Genomic DNA, 6,689 nt, shown 5'->3' on the forward strand with positions numbered 1-6,689 from the left:
ACACCATGCCATGCACGGCCTTTACACTACTTTGCAACATTATACGACACCCAAACTTACGCAAAAAGGGCATTGTGAGCAACAAACTAAAAGAGACACTCGCACAGTTAGGTCAATGTCCGGCTAATCTCCCCATCATGGTAACCTCATTTTGTTTATATACTTGTTCTAATGATACATGTGTGAAAAGAAGTGTCAGTGTTTTCTGGTCCCGTGGACTTTACATTCCTTCTAAATTATACTCAAATGGAACAATGAGCTTATACAGCTCAAATTGAGTTCTGAATGTGCCCCAAGGTTTGAGCCATCCACATAGTTAAAGGTGTGTGAAGGGAGGGTTGGAAACCGGCTCCTATTAAGGATTTCTTAATGCCGAAACAGCTCGCTGAGATACGCTTGAAGTAATAATGGCTAAAGTGAGAGACCCACGGACAGGGCACACCGGATATCGTGGTGAGATAAAGCCAATTTGTTTATTGCAGTTTTATATAGCAGGAACTCGACCCGAAGGCTATTGGAGCGCTTAACGTGAGCACCACTTACAGTGCACAGGATAGATTCATTTCAGGCACGGGGGATTAAGTGATTTGCCAGTAATCATAGGATGTTGAGCCTACGCCGAGACTCGAACCTTGTTCTTCAGTTTCAAAGTGGGCAACTATGTCCGTAACGCCACATCCTCTCGCAATAAACCCGAAAATCTAGAAGGCAATCGAGAAAGGTAACAGGCCCATTGAGGACATATCTAATGGACAGATGACACCGGTTACAGACGCACAGTACATTACATATGGCTTCTCACTTGAACAACTTGTGCTCAGTACTTTAAATGGAAAATAATAAGCGCAGGTACTCATCAAATTGAGTTAGCGGTGTGGCTAGTGGGCGGGGCTAAGAATGGGACATGATACAATGGCACTTCTTGCATCTGATTATTCGTTTTGTACTTGCATTGTGCTTGTTAGCGATCTCAAATTTCCAACATGTGCAGATTCCCTCTGCACATGTGACATAACACATGCTTAGTAATTAACAGAAATGTTGCTGTTATGACCCACTAAAATATGTATGCAACCCATTGCACTTAAATTGACCGTGACATATTATCTGTGGTCTTTGGCCAGAAATGTTTTCACACCGCTCAACACTGTGATTTTGAAACCCGCCTTGTCTGATTTTAAGCCAGTGCTGAGTGATGTTGGGCCACCAATGTACTATCTTGTGCCAGTGATGTGGGGTCCTGGTTCGCCCTATCAGATCTTGCCTCTGGAATTTCAGATACTTGCTTGGTGCCTTGCTCCTCACAGAGAACACAGACCACGAAAAGATCAGGATGAGTTCACGAAGAATAGCACTTAGTTCATAATGGCATGCATGCGAAAACTTGTGAAACAGGGGAGACCTTTAACTTTAAATTATATTTATACTTTTTCATACTTTTTCCTTCATTCTCAAGAAAGCTAAAAGAAAAGAAAATTGAAATGTATCTCTCTAATATTAACTCCTGGGTATTCCCAATATGTTGACATGCATACATTGGGGGTCTGTAATGTAAGTGGTCATGGTCCTTCCACCTATCTTTACTATATGAAATGAGATTGCAGGGGAAAACTCTGGCACAGCAGCTTCAACATGCACACTCATAGACTACTGATTTACCATTTCTTTCTTTTAAACCAGGTAACACTAAGCAGTATTTGTACAGTCCTGGGCACCGTCCCTCCTTTAGCACCATAGTTTTCAAGAGATACTCATTTAAAGGGCTCATCCTCATTTCCTCTTACATGCAATGGGCATATTCATGCATGTTCTATTTATATGGAGGGGCCAGATCAGACAATGTGAAAGAATCCTCAGAACGAGTTTGACCAATTAAAAACAGTGCACATTGGTCATCGCTGTGGGTTATGTTAGACCTGCATGGTGTTGTGGGCCAGCATTATGAGATATCAGCACTGCGGGGAATTGGGTGTTGGTAGTTTAGTATGTTAATTTGGGTCATTGCTGTACACACTACGATCACTGTTTCATACTGGGTCTGCAGTAGGTGTGTGGAGCAGAGGAGAGGCAGTGATGGGTGGGACCTGTGTTAGTTCATAGTTTTTAAGCGCTATTGAAACAAATCAATGACAAACATTTTTAGCGTCTGGAAGGGGGATGTCAAACATCTCAACTATTCCTCTTTTTGAGTCATGAATCCACCAGCCCAGGCATGGCACAGCCAAGCATGAAGGCAGACGTTTAATCATGTCTCCCTCCCACCTGGTCTTCTTACGTCATCGTTAGTTGGTATCAGAAGGTGAGTAGATAGATATTCCAGGGTAGATTCTTTGTAACACTAGGCACATCTCATTATCTTAGCTCATGTTTCCCCAAAGATGACATCACATTATTTGAACAGTATTACTATTCATGCATTACTGCCACCACACTTTAGAATACTTACCTTCTGCCACCCTCTGCTTGAATCGACCGACCATCCAGGAACTTCTAGGGTCCTGGTTCTAGCTATCCTACGTAAGACATGGAAATAGGTTTGAGGCTTCAAATAATCAAGACTGACTGACTTGTGGTGTCTTCTGACACAGAAGGAATCTCGGCTCACAACCCACATTTCTTATCCAGGCTGGTGATTTAACAGGGGTGTGTTGCCCACAGTGAAAGGACAGCCTAAGAAAAGAACTCACTAAGTACAACGGACGGATTCCGCAAGTCTCTCTGCTTGCTGGACATGTCTTGGAGTTATACCCAATTTATTCATTCCCCATCTTAAATATTTAACAATGATAATATGGAGCAGAGGATCCATATCTTACAATCTACTGAACCATTTCAGTGCATTTAATGCAGCCATGCCAGAGTCTATTAATTGCCATCCCCTACCCACCAACACACACACACACACACACACACACACACACACACACACACACACACACACACACACACACACACACACACACACACACACACACACACACACACACACACACACACACACACACACACACACACACACACACACACACACACACACACACACACACACACACACACACACACACACACACACACACACACACACACACACACACACACACACACACACACACACACACACACACACACACACACACACACACACACACACACACCTCCCCCCCCCCTAGTCCTCTCTCGTTTTAACTCTAGAAAATAGAATAGAATAGATGCAATCAAGTAAATCACAGATCTGTCCTTCTTCAGCTCCTGCAGCAAAATAAAGTCCAGCTAACCCCTTTTCATTTTAAGGTTTGGTCAGAGACAGCTTCAGCTGTCTCAATCAGCCATATGAAATTAAAATACACCATAAATAAAAAATACATATGTTGAGGGAATTTTACTCAAACCTCTTCATCCATGGGTCTGTTTAACTATCATCCTCCACATTCTGCTTCCACTCACCACAACAAATAGCATGGGATAAAGAGTCAGCCCATGAAGGCAACTAACCATCTTGCACTGTGAGTGATGACCTTTGTCCTAATCACATGGGCAAATTTGCCTTAACAAGTGCACTTCACTGCCAGGCTGGTGGGCGAGTACTTTACTTTGGCAATTCTTTTTTTCTTTCCACTTTTTATCAATTTTTTAGTCATTATGTTTGTTTAAAATAGGTCTCCAGGTTACAGTAATTAAGGGCCAATAGTAGCTTTTCCTTGCATCAATAAGAATCATACTTCAATGTGATGTGTATTAAAACTAAAAAGGGGTTCTAAACCAATTGGGGAGAGGATGTGGCCGAACGGCTAGAGCAGTTGACCTTGAAGTTGGGAAACCGGGTTCTAGTCTCGACAGGGATGCCTAACATCCTGTGATTCTGGGCAAATCACTTAATCTCCCTGTGCCTCACAAAAAATGAATGTGTCCGACTGTAATGCAAATGGTGCTGATGTAAAACGCTCTGATACCTTTGGGTCTAGTGTGCGCTGTATAAAACTCCCCCCTCCTACCCCCCCAAAAAAGAATGTAAGTTACCTGCCTAATAGAGCGCACCGATATTGTTACATTATATTCAATGGTAAATCTTTGTTTATTTAAAAATTAATTTTTGGATGCTTAGGCTCACCACATATTTTCTTTTTTTGTAGCATATTAGTGCAATAATCTTTTTTGAATTAACGATTGCGCCAGCGTTACCAAGGCCACACCTAATGGCTTTGCCAATACTTGTTTATCTAGTGCAGCTTCTTGATGCCACACCGTTATTGTCAGGAAAGTGGAATTATGCGATTCCATTTCACATAAATTATGGATCAGCCGCATTTGCTACATCATCTGCTGTGTAATCTGCAGATTTTAACAAAAAAAATGTGTTTCTACCTCAAACAGTTCAAAAGTTAGTGAGCAACAAGTGCTGCTGTGCAGTGGAAGGTCCTTTCCAAAGTTTGACTTCTCACCTTTCTGTTGCTTATTGCTCTGTTTGAGTGTTAAACTGTAGTGCAACCTATGCCCAGACAGTGTTAAAAAGTATACAAATTACAAAATAATTCATTACTCATCATAAGTTGCCTTTTCTTGCTGCATAATTTAATCAACCCTGCCGCATAATTACAGTGGCTCTGATTATGATTATTTATTTGCATTGGGCTCAATGCTCATATTCTCATGTGCAGACACACTCACACAGGCCCAAGCGTACATGCATGTACAAAGCAGTCCGGACTCTTTCTTTAAAACACCTTCGTAGACTATCCAGATTCTATATCTTCCTCTTTCCCTTACACGTAAATGCACACACACGCTGTTAAACACTCACAAGCAGTCAAACACTCACACAAAAGGCTCACGCAGGATAAGGGACATTTTTACCTCCTTACCTCCTGTGGCTTCCTTAATTACCGTTCTCAGTGGGTCACCTGGATTCCAGGGTGTGCACAAATGCACACTGGAGTGTAAATGTGATTGACAGAGCAGTGTCTGAATGGTATGAACACTGCCCTGTCAAGCCCAGCGTGAATGTGACATTGTCAACATCCACACGTTCAAGACATAATGCAACTGGCTCCACACTGCCTCCGCAGAATTAGCAATAGAAAGTATATCAGACAAAAGTACTGGCACTCTCTTTGGGGGGTGAGAACTGCCAGTACTTGAAGGATAAAAATAAGAAGTGCCGGTGCTCAGTACCGGTGAGTACCGGCCCATTTAAAGAACTGCTTGTGCTTAATTTGAGCCTGTGATTTCCGGTGCTCGGCACCAGCACTTATGACATGGTGGCACTGTCTGCTAATTAGGGCTGAGCACAACAACAGCTGTTTATTAATTGGATAAACATTAACAATGACCAATAGCTGCAACCCAAACCATTCTTATAGCCTTGGGGGCTGGAATAGTATGCATTGCCACAGTTGTTAGAGATGTTGGTATTGTCAGTGGCAGCACTGGCATGGGCAATGGATGGTGCAAACTGCAGTGGCCTCCTGAGGAGGGCCATGGCAGACTTATTTATTTATTTGTTTACAAATTAAGCATTGAAAGAGATACATTCCGGTGACTAACATTTACTCTAGTGGTCGTCCTTTTGCTGTTTTCCCATCTGTCCTATTAAGGTCACATACCTTAAAGTAGATTAAGGATTTGCCTCCAGGATGTAAACCCTAACGTCCACTAGGTTACATGTTCCTGTTCTCTTCTGGCTCACTCTTATTGGGTTGCTCCCTTTTCTGCACATCTTCTGTTTGTGAAAATGTGGGTGTCGGTGTCTTGGTACGATTTAGGATGTAGTGCGATGTGTGAGCATCGCCGCTGGCTCGCATCCTGCCAGTGGACGGGCGGGGAGCATTTAGTACTCAGTATCGTCTCCGAAACAAATCCATTCAATATTTGATTGTTGATTGTTTGTTCTTCTGTAATGCAGATTTTCTTCAGTGTCCAATGAACCATTCTGCCTATTAATACACAAGGAACTTTCACTTAAAAAAGGGCGGACATTATTCCGAGGCTAGAATCTTCTCGAATTTTAGGAGAACGGCATCTGCTGACTTTAACTGTTCCACACTAGAATATTGTGAGAACTTATCAGCCATGAGCAGTAGATGGTGTTCTTCAGGGGTGCTGTGGATGTTTGCACAGTCTTTCTAGCAGGAGCCCTCACTGTGGAGTCAGTGGTGAACCACCCGGCTCCTACATGCACGTTACGTGTCACACGCATGCCGACGGCCGGAGGCATTTGTCGAGAGTGAGCGGTATAGTGTTTGGAGTGGGCGGAGTCAGGAGGGCAGAGGAAGGGGAGGAGAAGCGGCAGGAAGAGGGCAGACAGAGTAGGGACAGGGACCGAGTAAGAAGTGTGGAATAAAGCTCCTGATAAACATACTTCGTGTCTGTTGTTCTTGGTATAAGACACGACAGCTGGCAACAAGGGTGGGATACTGCAGCCCAGTGTTCCCCGACGTGTTAAGAGAAGTGTCTCTGTCCCCATGGGGCAACCGACGGAAGGCGCATTGGAATTAAGAGCGCCGGTTCGCGCCGAAGTGGAAGTTGCCTTGAGGTGTGTAAGCTGAGGTGCTGGTAAAGAGGATAGAGCGGGAGCCCACCCCGACTCTACTGGAAATGCCTGTGATTTCAGTGAAGCCCCGTGGAAGAGTGGGGCCGAAGGAGCGCTGGTGCGCGCCAAAACGAAACCTCACCCCCGATGCGTGAGGAACGGC

Source organism: Triturus cristatus, chromosome 3_2, assembly GCF_964204655.1.
Source record: "Triturus cristatus chromosome 3_2, aTriCri1.1, whole genome shotgun sequence".
Lineage (NCBI taxonomy): Eukaryota > Metazoa > Chordata > Amphibia > Caudata > Salamandridae > Triturus > Triturus cristatus.